Raw genomic sequence first — 12,920 nt, 5'->3', positions numbered from 1 at the left:
ATGTGTATGTAATGTAATAATAATATAATATAATATATAATATATAATATAATATAATATAATAATATAATAATATTATATTATATTATATAATATAATATATAATATATAATATAATATAATATAATAATATAATAATATTATATTATATTATATTATAATATTATAATATAATATAATATAATATTATATAATATAATATAATATTATATTATAATATAATATTATATTATATTATATTATATTATATTATATTATAATATAATAATAATAATATTCCCCAGCCAGTCATACTTTTAAGAGGAGTGGATTTCACTTCCCAGAATTCCCCAACCAGGCTTGCTGACTGGTGAATTCTGGGAATTGAAGTCCACACATCTTAAAGTTGCCAAGCTTGAGAGATACGGATCTTTTTTACATTTCTATAACAGTGTAATGCAAGCATTCAATCAAATCTTTATTATGGTCATAGAATTTTCCTGAAACATGGTCTCCATGTAGCTTATATATAAAACCAGGCAAAGAACGGAAAAATAATCTAAAATCTGCCCTGTGGGAAAAGCTCGTTCTTATTTTTGCTGTCGTTTTTATTCTGTTAAAAACTCTTATGTATGGAATAAATCATGGAATTTCCCTAAGATCAAATGCTTCAATAATCCTGATTTTTGCTTCCACGGGGATGGGATTCAAGAACGCGAGCCTCACGGATAACATGAGTGTTATTTATCATCTTTTCCAGCCCGATCAAAATGCAATTCACCCCTCAGAGAATTTAGCGTTTGGATTTTATCAATAGGTTTTTCAAGAAGAGCAATTGACTATCCATTAGCCTTTCTCAAAGGATAAATTCTATAAAAAAATTCTGCTGTTCAAGCCATTATTAATTTAGCTGCCAACGATAAACACGTAGAGCAGTTCCTTGTCAAATAATTTAGTACTAACCACCTCAGAAATATAATAAAATCATCCCAATTTGAGGGCCCAATTTAGTTCTAACCCTTACTTCTGGGAATATTTTCTCCCAGAAAGGCATCGCTTTTTCATTTACCCATTTCTGAAAAAAAATAATAATCCCTTCTCTTGACACCCCTCCAACATTTTTCAAAAATATTCGTGAGGTGTTTGCGCTCTCTTATTGAACCGAAATGCCAGCCCTGAGTGATCTCCACCGAAACGCTTATATAAAAGCTGATAAAAAGCCGCCAGATTTTCAAATGTTTGCCTTTCATAACTTCCATTTCTCCACCTTCGAAAGAAATGAGCTCTCCACACATCTGTGAGCTGGCAGATAATGATAAAACATAGAATGAAACAGAGCTGGAAGGGACCTTGGAGATCATCCAGTCCAACCCCCTGCTCAAGCAGGAGACCCTGTGTAGTACATATGTTATATACAAGGGTGAAATTTGCTATTCTATTGCTGATTCTTCTCCCACGGTGTTTGTCCCGTGGTTAAGTTTGGGGGAGGGACTATAAATTGATTGATTTATATCCCACCTTTATAAACAACTCAAGGCGGAGAACTTAGTTAATACTTCTATTTTCCCCCAAACAGCAACAACTTTGTGAGGCGGGTTAGGATGAGAGAGAGAAGGATTGACCCAAGCTCACCCAGTCGCCTTTCATGTCTAAGGCAGGACTAGAATTCACAGCCACCTGGTGATTGGCTTAAAGACACCCAGCTGGCTTTCCTACTTAAGGCGGGACTAGAACTCACCGTTTCTTGGTGATTGGCTCAAAGTCACCTTGACAGCTTTTATGCCTAAGGCGGGACTAGAACTCACAGCCACCTGGTGACCGGCTCAAAGACACCCAGCTGGCTTTCCTACTTAAGGTGGGACTAGAACTCACAGTCACCTGGTAATTGGCCCAAGTCACCTTGATGGTTTTTATGCCTAAGGCGGGACTAGAACTCACAGCCACCTGGTGACCGGCTCAAAGACACCCAACTGGCTTTCCTGTCCAAACTCTTCTTTAAAAAACTCCGGTGTCGGAGCGCCCACAACTTCCGGTGGCCAGCTGTTCCACTGGTTAATTGTTCTCACTGTCAGGAAGTTTCTCTTTAATTCCAGGTTGCTTCTCTCCTGGATTAGTTTCTATCCGTTGCTTCTTGTTCTGCCTTCAGGGGCTTTCGAGAATAACTTGAACCCCCCCCCCCGCCTTCCCCAGGCAGCTTCTCAAATACTGGAACGTTACTATCCTGTCTCCTCTAGTCCTTCTTTTCAAAATAACAGAGTTGGAAGGGACCTTGGAAGTCATCTAGTCCAACCCACTGCTTGAGCAGGAGATCCTAAACAAGAGGTAGGCCACCTTGGCTCTTTTATGACTGGGAGACTTCAACTCCCAGAATTCCTGAGCCAGCCACACTGAAGGGAAAGGGAGAGGTTTCCAAGCTCACCCAGTCGCCTTTCATGTCTAAGGCAGGACTAGAACTCACAGTCACCTGGTGATTAGCCCTAAGTCACCCTGATGGCTTTCGTGCCTAAGGCGGGACTAGAACTCACCGTTTCTTGGTGATTGGCTCAAAGTCACCTTGACAGCTTTTATGCCTAAGGCGGGACTAGAACTCACAGCCACCTGATGATTGGCTTAAAGACACCCAGCTGGCTTTCCTACTAAAGGTGGGACTAGAACTCACAGTCACCTGGTAATTGGCCCAAGTCACCTTGACAGCTTTTATGCCTAAGGTGGGACTAAAACTCACAGCCACCTGATGATTGGCTTAAAGACACCCAGCTGGCTTTCCTACTTAAGGTGGGACTAGAACTCACAGTCACCTGGTAATTGGCCCAAGTCACCTTGACGGTTTTTATGCCTAAGGTGGGGCTAGAACTCACAGTCACCTGGGAATTTGTCCTAAATTACTGGCTGTCTGGGGGACTGTGGGCCTGTCCCTCTCTCTCAAGCCAGCCTACCTCACAGGATTGTTGTGGGGAAAATAGTGAGTGTTTTGGAAATGTTCACCATCCTTGAGTTATTTGTAAAAATAACAAAGGTAGGATACAAAATCAATAAGTGAAATAAAGACATATTATGATTACCTTAATTTACAAATAAAATAAAGGAATTTCATCTGTGCTGGGGGCTTAACCAGGAACACAGTGCCGAAAAATGCATAATAATAATAATAATAATAATAACAACAACAACAACAATGACAACAACGACAATAATAATAATAATAATAATAATAATAATAATAATAATAATAATAATAATAATAATGTTGGAAGGGACCTTGGAGGTCATCTATACCCTATATCCTTTCAGACAAATGGCTGTCCCGTCTTTTCTTAAAAAACTTCCAGTATTGGAGCATTAACGGGTGGCCAAAATTTAAAAAATAATAATAATAAAAGTCTTACCTTTAAGAAGCTTGCAAGGAGACAACGAAGGAACAAAAAAGAATTCAAAGCTGGTGGGGGGGGGGAGAGAAGAAAAAGAAACAGAGAAAAAAGTTAAGATCCCAAAAGAGGCCAAGACTTGATGCCTTGAGGTTGATATTTCTGGGTACAGCTGGACATGGATGTCAGAGGGGGTGGACAACTGCCCTCGAAAAGTTGTGATACGTGATGGAGGGGGGGGGAACTGTTTGCAAACCTTAGGTAGGTTTTTTTGGGGGGGGGAGACACGCCAGAGGAGAACAGATTACAGAGCAAAATTCTACCCTTACTTTTATTTACTAGGGTTTTGACTGAAGAACAGAATAACGGAAGAACAGAGAATGACAGAGTGGGAAGGGACCTTGGAGGTCATCTAGTCCAACCCCCTACTCAATTTCAGACAAATTACCCTTTCAGACAAATAGCTGTCCAATCTCTTCTTTAAAAAACTCCGGTGTTGGAGCGCCCACAACTTCCGGTGGCCAGCTGTTCCACTGGTTAATTGTTCTCACTGTCAGGAAGTTTCTCTTTAATTCCAGGTTGCTTCTCTCCTGGATTAGTTTCCATCCGTTGCTTCTTGTTCTGCCTTCAGGGGCTTTCGAGATTAACTTGAAACACCCCCCCCCCCGCCTTCTCCGGGGCAGCTCCTCAAATATTGGAACGTTACTATCATGTCTCCCCTAGTCCTTCTTTTCAAAATAACAGTGTTGGAAGGGACCTTGGAGGTCATCTAGTCCAACCCACTGCTTGAGCAGGAGATCCTAAACAAGGGGTAGGCCACCTCAACTGTTTTATGACTGGTGGACTTCAACTCCCAGAATTCCTGAGCCAGCCAGCTGAAGGGAAAGGGAGAGGTTTCCAAGCTGAGCCATGCTGGCTCAGGAATTCTGGGAGTTGAAGTCCACCAGTCATGAAGGGGCCAAAGTTTCCCTCATGCTGGCTCAGGAATTCTGGGAGTTGAAGCCCACGAGTCATAAAAGAGCCAAGGTGGCCTACCCCTGCCCTATGCCATTTCAAACAAATGGCTGTCCAGTCTCTTCTTAAAAACCTCCAGTGTTGGAGCACCCACAACTCCTGAAGGCAAGAAGCCATCTTTTTGAGTAATTGTCCACACTGTAGGGAAGTTTCTCCTTAGTTCTAGATTGCTTTTCTCTCCTTAATTAGTTTTCATCCATTGTTTCTTGACTTGCTTGGTGGCCAAAATTTCTCTCTCTCTCTCTCTCTCTCTCTCTCTCTCTCTCTCTCTCTCTCTCTCTCTCTCTCTCCCTCTCCCTCTCCTTCTCTCTCTCTCTTTCTCTCTCTCTGACACGGTTTCCAAGTTACCTTCCCTTCTTCTCCCGCTTGCTTATACTTCATCTTTATTTAATCATCTCTGCGTTGTTCTCGTCTTTTTGGCCGTTGCACCCACCGAGCCTAAAGTTTCTGCTAAATTTCCTGCAAAGCTTCTCTTGTTCGTTGCAAACCTCCAGGGCTGACTCAGTGGATTCAGCATAACGGGGTTGGGAGGGACCTTGGAGGTCATCTAGTCCAACCCCCTGCTCATGCAGGAGACCCCATACCATTTCAGACAAATGGCTGTCTAGTCTCTTCTTAAAAAGGAAGAGGAGGAAGAGGAGGAGAATAACAGAGTTGGAAGGGACCTTGGAGGTCATCTAGTCCAACCCCCTGCGCATGCAGGAGACCCCATACCATTTCAGACAAATGGCTGTCTAGTCTCTTCTTAAAAAGGAGGAGGAGGAAGAGGAGGAAGAGGAGGAGGAAGAGGAGGAGAATAACAGAGTTGGAATGGACCTTGGAGGTCATCTAGTCCAACCCCTTGCGCATGCAGGAGACACCATACCATTTCAGACAAATGGCTGTCTAGTCGCTTCTTAAAAAAGAGGAGGAGGAAGAGGAGGAGGAGGAAGAGGAGGAGGAGAATAACAGAGTTGGAAGGGACCTTGGAGGTCTTCTAGTCCAACCCCCTGCTCATGCAGGAGACCCCTACCATTTCAGACAAGTGTTGTTCAATCTCTTCTTAATTGCAGCAAGATTTCTGGCTGTAGTACCTGCTACAGGTTGTCCTGCTCTCTCTGATTTCCCTTCACTGCCACTGTTTCTCACGTTTGGCCCCTTTTAAGATATCTGGACTTCAACTCCCAGAATTCCCCAGCTGGGAGCTGAAGTCCAGACATAGTCAAGTGGCTAAGCTTGAGAAACACTGCATAGCCATCCAGATCTTTCATCCATGCTGTCCTTGTTTGTGATAACCCACGTTGGGTGAGAAGCTCTGCAGATGCTCCCCAACTGTGGTCAGCTCAGTTCTTCTAACCGTGCTGGGCCTCCATCCTCACAATCCACGTGCGCACCCCCCTCTCTTTTCATCCGGATCCAACTCCTCCATCTATTCACGTCTTCCAAGAAGTCCCCCCCACACACACACTAAGAGGTCCCTCTTGCAAACGTAGGCCCTCAACTCCTTCGACGGAGGCACGGATACAACCTACTTCCACCAACGCTGTTCTTTTCCAGCCCAAAGTCGGTAAGGTTGTACGAACATCGCTCCAGGATGGGACACGGGTTCAAGTTTCTGGGTTCCGTTCCTGTCTAGATCTTCCTGGCAAAACTCAACCGTTCCGTTCGGAAGAAGTTCATACTTACTCACTGGAGATGTCCCGCTCTGGAGTCCCAGCAAGAACTGAGGCTCTAATGGTGGCCCCTTTCTTTATATCCGCCTTTCCAAAATAGCATCAGCTGCTCCCCACCCCCTCCTGCCTCCCCCCTTCCCTGCAGATCATTTCAGCTGTGAGTGACATGTTGACAAGGAAGTGGTCCTATAGAAGGCCAGGCCTGACCATGAATGGTGCTGCTTTTTAAGCTCCTCATCGGCTGCCTTTCTCCTCCTCCTTACTGCATCCTTTGATGCTCCGTGGAGAAAGAACATTCCAGAGGATGGAGGGGTGTGTGTGTGTGTGTGGAACACATGCGTGTACACATACACACTGGTGTAGGGCACAGGTGGTGACGGGCGGCTGATAAGCGAGCTTCTGTCCAAAGACGATAACTGGAAGAGGAGACATTCTCAGCCAGAATTTATTTATTTTTATTTTTTGGGCAAGGAAGAAGATCATTTATATGTCCTTAAATTCTTCTTCCTCCCTCCCTGTATGCTGTTGGATGGAGATTGTGCATGAAAGACTTTTGTGCAAAAATCAAGGTGGGTGTAAGGCATTTGGGGCCAAACGCACACCAGATTCTTGTGTTTAGAACAATGTTTCTGAAACCGGGCAACTTTGAAGAAGCGTGGACTTCAACTCCCAGAATCCCCCAGCCAGCTACGCTCAGTTACAATTCCTGGCTTGAAGAGATTTAAAAGTACAAGCCGTAGATCAGGATTTGGTCCGATTTGACAGCTTTAAGACGGGCGGATTTCAGCTCCCAGAATTCCCCAGCTAGGGTGTGTGGACTACAACTCCCAGAATGCCCCATCCAGCCACACTCGGTGACGATACCCAGCTTGAAGAGGTTTAAAAGTATAAGCCTTAGATCAGAACTGGACAATGTTAGGACAGGTGGACTTCAGCTCCCAGAATTCCCTCAGCTAGGGTGTGTGGACTGCAACTCCCAGAATCCTCCAGGTTGAGGAACACTGGAATCAAGAAAAGGATTTAGAAGGATTCAAAAACTCACAGATGGTGAGAGTGTCAGAATTTGCACTAATCTCAAACCTGACCTGGTTTTTTTTTTTAATTTTTTTCAATCAAGTCGGAAGTCCTCTTTGCTTTCCCCCCCTTTCAGTTTGTAATTACATTAAGGACATGTTCAATAAATATTATTTTAAAATGCATAGGTAATGCCCAAGGGGGGGGGGGTCAAAAAAGTCAAACTGGAGTCACACCTTAAAGTGTGAGGCCCCGCCCCTTTTTATGTACGTCCCACTTTTTAAAGGGACAGAACTGCAATTATGCCTCACTGCCCCTTTGGGATTTTATCTCATTTGGATGAGTGCAGTAAAGAAATAACACAGGATATTTTGGGGGTCCACCTTTTAGATAGCCAAATTTGGGGGGGGGAATAGAGGACTAACTGAGAGAAGGTGCATATGGTGTGCTGCTTAATCATGATTACCTGCTTGAAGAGGTCTAAATGCACCTGCCTTAGATCAGGCTCTGTCCGATTTGACAACTTTAAGATGGGGGGGACTTCAGCTCCCAGAATTCCCCAGCTAGGGTGTGTGGACTACAACACCCAGAATTCCCCAGGTTGAGGAACACTGGAATAAAGACAATGCCAGCATTGGACTGTAGAAAATGCCGGGGTTAAAAAAAAATTCCCGAAATACTGACTCACCTCCCAAGATTTGTTTGAGTATCTGCTGAGGGTTTGTTTTTTTTTTGACATGGTTTAATAATAAGAATAAAATAGAGCTGGAAGGGACCTTGGAGGTCTTCTAGTCCAGCCCCAGTCCAGTCCAATCTATACCATCACTTGTCTGTCTAGCTCAGGGCTAGGCAACCTTGGCTCTTTTAGGACTCGTGGACTTCAACTCCCAGAATTCCTGAGCCAGCATGAGGGAAACTTTGGCCCCTTCATGACTGGTGGACTTCAACTCCCAGAATTCCTGAGCTAGCATGAGGGAAACTTTGGCCCCTTCATGACTCGTGGACTTCAACTCCTAGAATTCCTGAGCCAGCATGACTCAGCTTGGAATCCTCTCCCTTTCCCCTCAGCATGGCTGGCTCAGGAATTCTGGGAGTTGAAGTCCACGAGTCATAAAAGAGCCAAGGTTGCCCACCCCTGGCCTAGACCATTCAGAATAACAGAATAACAGAGCTGGAAGGGACCTTGGAGGTCTTCTAGTCCACCCCCTGCTCAAGTAGGAGTCTCTAGACCAGGGGTAGGCAACCTTGGCTCTTTTAGGACTCGTGGACTTCAACTCCCAGAATTCCTGAGCCGGCCTGTCTCAGGTTGGAAACCTCTCCCTTTCCCCTCAGCGTGGCTGGCTCAGGAATTCTGGGAGTTGAAGTCCACGAGTCATAAAAGAGCCAAGGTTGCCCACCCCTGGCCCAGACCATTCAGAATAACAGAATAACAGAGCTGGAAGGGACCTTGGAGGTCTTCTAGTCCACCTCCTGCTCATGTAGGAGTCCCTAGACCAGGGGTAGGCAACCTTGGCTCTTTTAGGACTCGTGGACTTCAACTCCCAGAATTCCTGAGCCAGCCACGCTGAGGAGAAAGGAGAGGTTTCCAAGCTGAGCCAGGCTGGCTCAGGAATTCTGGGAGTTGAAGTCCACGAGTCATAAAAGAGGCAAGGCGGCCTACCCCGGGTCTAGCCTCTTCTTAAAGTGGAGTCATTTTGAGTACTGCCCCATACTTAATATTTTGTGGTTTTTGAGTTTCACGCACCACTTGAGATATTCCAAGAAATGCAGTGAGGTAAATAGTCCAAAAAATATAGAAGTAATAAACACCGTTTTGGAACTTTAAGATGAATGGAGTTCAACTCTTAGAATTCTGGGAGTTGAAGTCCATCCATCTTAAAGTTCTTAAAATTAAGAAACAGTGAATAATAAGAATGATATTCCTCCCTTCCCTTGTTTGTTAGAGGCTGGGCTTTCAGAGATAAAACATAGTGGGCGGCAGCTAATTATGGTTTTAATTGTCTTTTCATTCCCCTTGTGCCCTCCGAAGGCTAAATATGGCTCTTTTTATTAGTCTCATGCCTTGGCATGCATATTTTCCAATGAGACGGACCCAGAGACAGGAAGATCATTTTATTACAATTTTTCAGAATATTCAGACAAATAGGGATTCCTCCCATTCAAAGAGGGAGCCCTGATCCTTAGCTTACATCTCCTTTTCTATTTAACGTATCAAAGAAAAAATGGTTGGACAAGATAAAAGTAATCCCTCCTTTGCACACGAAATCAACCACAAAGGTTGTTTGAAGCTAGATAACCAAATGCCAGCTGATACTAAGAAAATTTTTCTTATCAGGAGATAAGCCCTCCTTCCGTAACTTTATCTAGGGATGTAACTTTATTCTAGGGATGTTAGGAGCTATCTGTCTAAATCCATCCATACAGCCATAGGGAAAGAGGTTTTCCTGCATCCCAGTCTAATGGTTTTTATAAAGCCTGATCACCATTTTAAAAGAGAGAAAAAGGAAGTCAGGTCCAAATACAGAGTAACTAAGTTTAAAATGCAAAGTAAAATACAAAATAAATATGTTTGCTAACAAGTTACAAAGCCCGTGTCCTGCGCCCCTCACTATGGAGAAGACCCAGATATTGTTTCAGTAAAGATGATCTTACAGGCTGATGCTTGGAATTAGAATTCATTTAGTGTAGGGTTTCCTGCCCGAACAGGGGGTTGGACTAGAAGACCTCCAGGGTCCTTTCCGTTATTCTATTCTATTCTATTCTATTCTATTCTATTCTATTCTATTCTGTAATTCTATTCTATTCTGTAATTCTATTCTGTTCTGTAATTCTATTCTGTTCTGTAATTCTATTCTATTCTATTCTATTCTATTCTATTCTATTCTATTCTATTCTATTCTATTCTATTCTATTCTATTCTGTATTTTGTTATTCTATTCTATTCTATTCTATTCCATACATTCTATTCTATTCTGTTCTGTTCTATTCTATTCTATTCTATTCTATTCTATTCTATTCTATTCTATTCTATTCTATTCTATTCTATTCCATAATTCTATTCTATTCTGTAATTCTATTCTATTCTATAATTCTATTCTGTTCTATAATTCTATTCTATTCTATTCTATTCTATTCTATTCTATTCTATTCTATTCTATTCTATTCTATTCTATTTCTAATTTGGCTTGTTTGGAATAATCTTTTTTAAAAAATGTCCAACTCCATGGACAGAGGCAGGGATCCAGGGATGACCCCCAAGGTGCATGTGCCAAAAAAAGTCAAAATGGCGGCCACAAACATTCCATCTTGTACCACGTTTTTGTTTTTTTAAAAAATGTGCCTCGGAGGACATGTAGGGCAAATCTACTAAGTACTACTTATAGCTTTTTCAGTCAGTGGTGGAATTACCTTAAGCAGATTTACTTTCTACTCATTTACAATCCCCAGTTGTATAAACAGAGGCATAGAATCAAAATCACGTGAAGTATTAGTGCCGCTTTATAAAGCCTTCGTAAGGCCTCAGCTGGAATCCTGGTCACCACATTACAAAAATGATGTTGAGACTTTGGAAAAAGTGGAGAGAAGAGCAGCTAAGATGATTTAAAGGCCTGAAGACTAAAACATAGGAAGAACGGTTGCAGGATTTGGGTATGGATAGACTCTAGAGAAAAGAAGGACTAGGGGGGAACATGATAACTGGATTCCAGTAATTGAGAGGCTGCCACAAAAAAGAAGGGGGGGTCAACTTATTTCCCAAAGAATCTGAAGGCAGGACAAGAAACAATGGATGGAAACTCATCAAGGAGAGAATCACCTTGGAACTGAGGAGAAACTTCCTAACAGTGAGAACAATTAACCAGTGGAACAGCGTGCCACCAGACATTGTGGGCATTGGAGGTTGTTAACAAGAAACTGGACAGCCACTTGTCTGAAATGGCGTAGGGCCTCCTGCTTGAGCAGGGAGGTGGACTAGATGACCTCCAAGGTCCCTTCCAGCTCTTTGCTTGCTTGCTTGCTTATACTTATGAGTAGGAGTGGTTTGACCCTTACAAAAGGGGGTTTGGTGGGGTAAGGAGCTATGCAGGGCATTTAGGATGCATTTTTCTGCTTGCACGTTTTTCCACCCTCCAACAAGATGCTGGTGCAAAATGTATTTTGTCGACTGTCAATCTTTTGAAAGAAGAGGTTATACTTTTCTCTATTTGAGGAAATATGGGACAGTTTGCATCAATAAAATAAAAAAGTCTGGGTGCCAAAGGCTGAAGGGGTCTGTGGTCAACCAGTTGGCCTCACTCTCTTCCCCACCTTTGACCTGATAGTGTTTAGCATGGTAGCGCTATTTCACATGATATCTGTCTTCCGGTGTTTGAGAGGCTGCCCCAAAGAAGAGGGAGGCCAACCTATTCTCCAAAGCAACTGAAGACAGGACAAGAAACCATGGATGGAAACTAATCAGGGAGAGAAGCAACCTAGAATTAAGCAGAAACTTCCTAACATGTGAGAACAATTAACCAGTGGAACAGCTTGCCACCAGAAGTTGTGGGTGCTCCATCACTGGAGGTTTTTAAGAAGAGACTGGACAGCCACTTGTCTCAACTTGTATAGGGTCTCCTGCTTGAGTAGGGGGTTGGACTATAGAAGATGTCTAAAGTCCCTTTTAGCTCTAGTCTGATTGATTGATCTTGGGGCCGGCTGTGGTCAACTAGTTGGCCTTACTCTCTTCCCCATCTTTGACCTTGAAGCTAACTGTGGTCAACCAGTTGGCTTCACCCTCTTCCTATCTTTGACCTTGAGGATGGCTGTGGTCAACCAGTTGGCCTTATGCTCTTCCCCATCTTTGACCTTGAGGCTGACTGTAGTCAACCAGTTGGCTTCACCCTCTTCATATCTTTGACCTTGAGGTGGCTGTGGTCAACCAGTTGGCCTTACTCTCTTCCCCATCTTTGACCTTGAGGCTGACTGTGGTCAACCAGTTGGCTTCACCCACTTCCTATCTTTGACCTTGAGGTGGCTGTGGTCAACCAGTTGGCCTTACTCTCTTCCCCATCTTTGACCTTGAGGCTGACTGTGGTCAACCAATTGGCTTCACCCACTTCCTATCTTTGACCTTGAGGTGGCTGTGGTCAACCAGTTGGCCTTACTCTCTTCCCCATCTTTGACCTTGAGGCTGACTGTGGTCAACCAATTGGCTTCACCCACTTCCTATCTTTGACCTTGAGGTGGCTGTGGTCAACCAGTTGGCCTTACTCTCTTCCCCATCTTTGACCTTGAGGCTGACTGTGGTCAACCAGTTGGCTTCACCCACTTCCTATCTTTGACCTTGAGGTGGCTGTGGTCAACCAGATGGCCTTACTCTCTTCCCCATCTTTGACCTTGAGGCTGACTGTGGTCAACCAGTTGGCTTCACCCACTTCCTATCTTTGATCTTGAGAATGGCTGTGGTCAACCAGATGGCCTCACTCTCTTCCCCATGTTTGACCTTAAGGCTGACTGTGGTCAACTAGTTGACTTCACCCTCTTCCTATCTTTGACCTTGAGGATGGCTGTGGTCAACCAGTTGGCCTTACTCTCTTCCCCATCTTTGACCTGGGGGCCAGTTTGGCTTCTCCCCATTCTCCACCTTTCATCTAGGAGCTGGCTATGGTCAACCAGTTGACCTCACTTTCTTCCTCATCTCCAACCTGGAGGCTGGCTGTGGTCAACCAGGTGGCATTTCCCTCTTCCCCATCCTTGACCTTGGAGCTGGCTATGATCAACCAGTTGGTTTCGCCTTCTTCCCCCATCTCCAGATCTGTTGTGGGTTGTGGTCAAGCAATAGGCCTCGCCCTATTCCTTACTTCTGACCTTGGGCAACTCAGCAGGTTGCGAAGGAGCGACGCTAAACAGGTTGTCTGAG

The 12,920-nt window shown here is 43.9% G+C and overlaps 1 protein-coding gene across 1 annotated transcript in view; it reads right to left on the bottom strand.

Annotated features, from left to right (window-relative positions):
- Positions 1-6,129, bottom strand: part of LOC120305651 (myosin-6-like) — a 39,931-nt gene extending 33,802 nt beyond the window's left edge. The window contains exons 1-2 of the mRNA XM_039337829.1: positions 6,024-6,129; positions 3,366-3,415 (exon numbers count right to left, since the gene is read on the bottom strand). The gene's annotated coding sequence lies outside the window, so the exon portion shown is untranslated. The remainder of the gene's footprint in view (positions 1-3,365; positions 3,416-6,023) is intronic.
- Positions 6,130-12,920: the final 6,791 nt, after the last annotated feature.

Source organism: Crotalus tigris, unplaced genomic scaffold, assembly GCF_016545835.1.
Source record: "Crotalus tigris isolate CLP2741 ecotype Arizona unplaced genomic scaffold, ASM1654583v1 scf7180000017690.20705106771:4171800, whole genome shotgun sequence".
Classification (NCBI taxonomy): domain Eukaryota; kingdom Metazoa; phylum Chordata; class Lepidosauria; order Squamata; family Viperidae; genus Crotalus; species Crotalus tigris.
The sequence above is the reverse complement of the archived record's forward strand: the minus strand, read 5'-3'. Positions and strand labels throughout refer to the sequence as shown.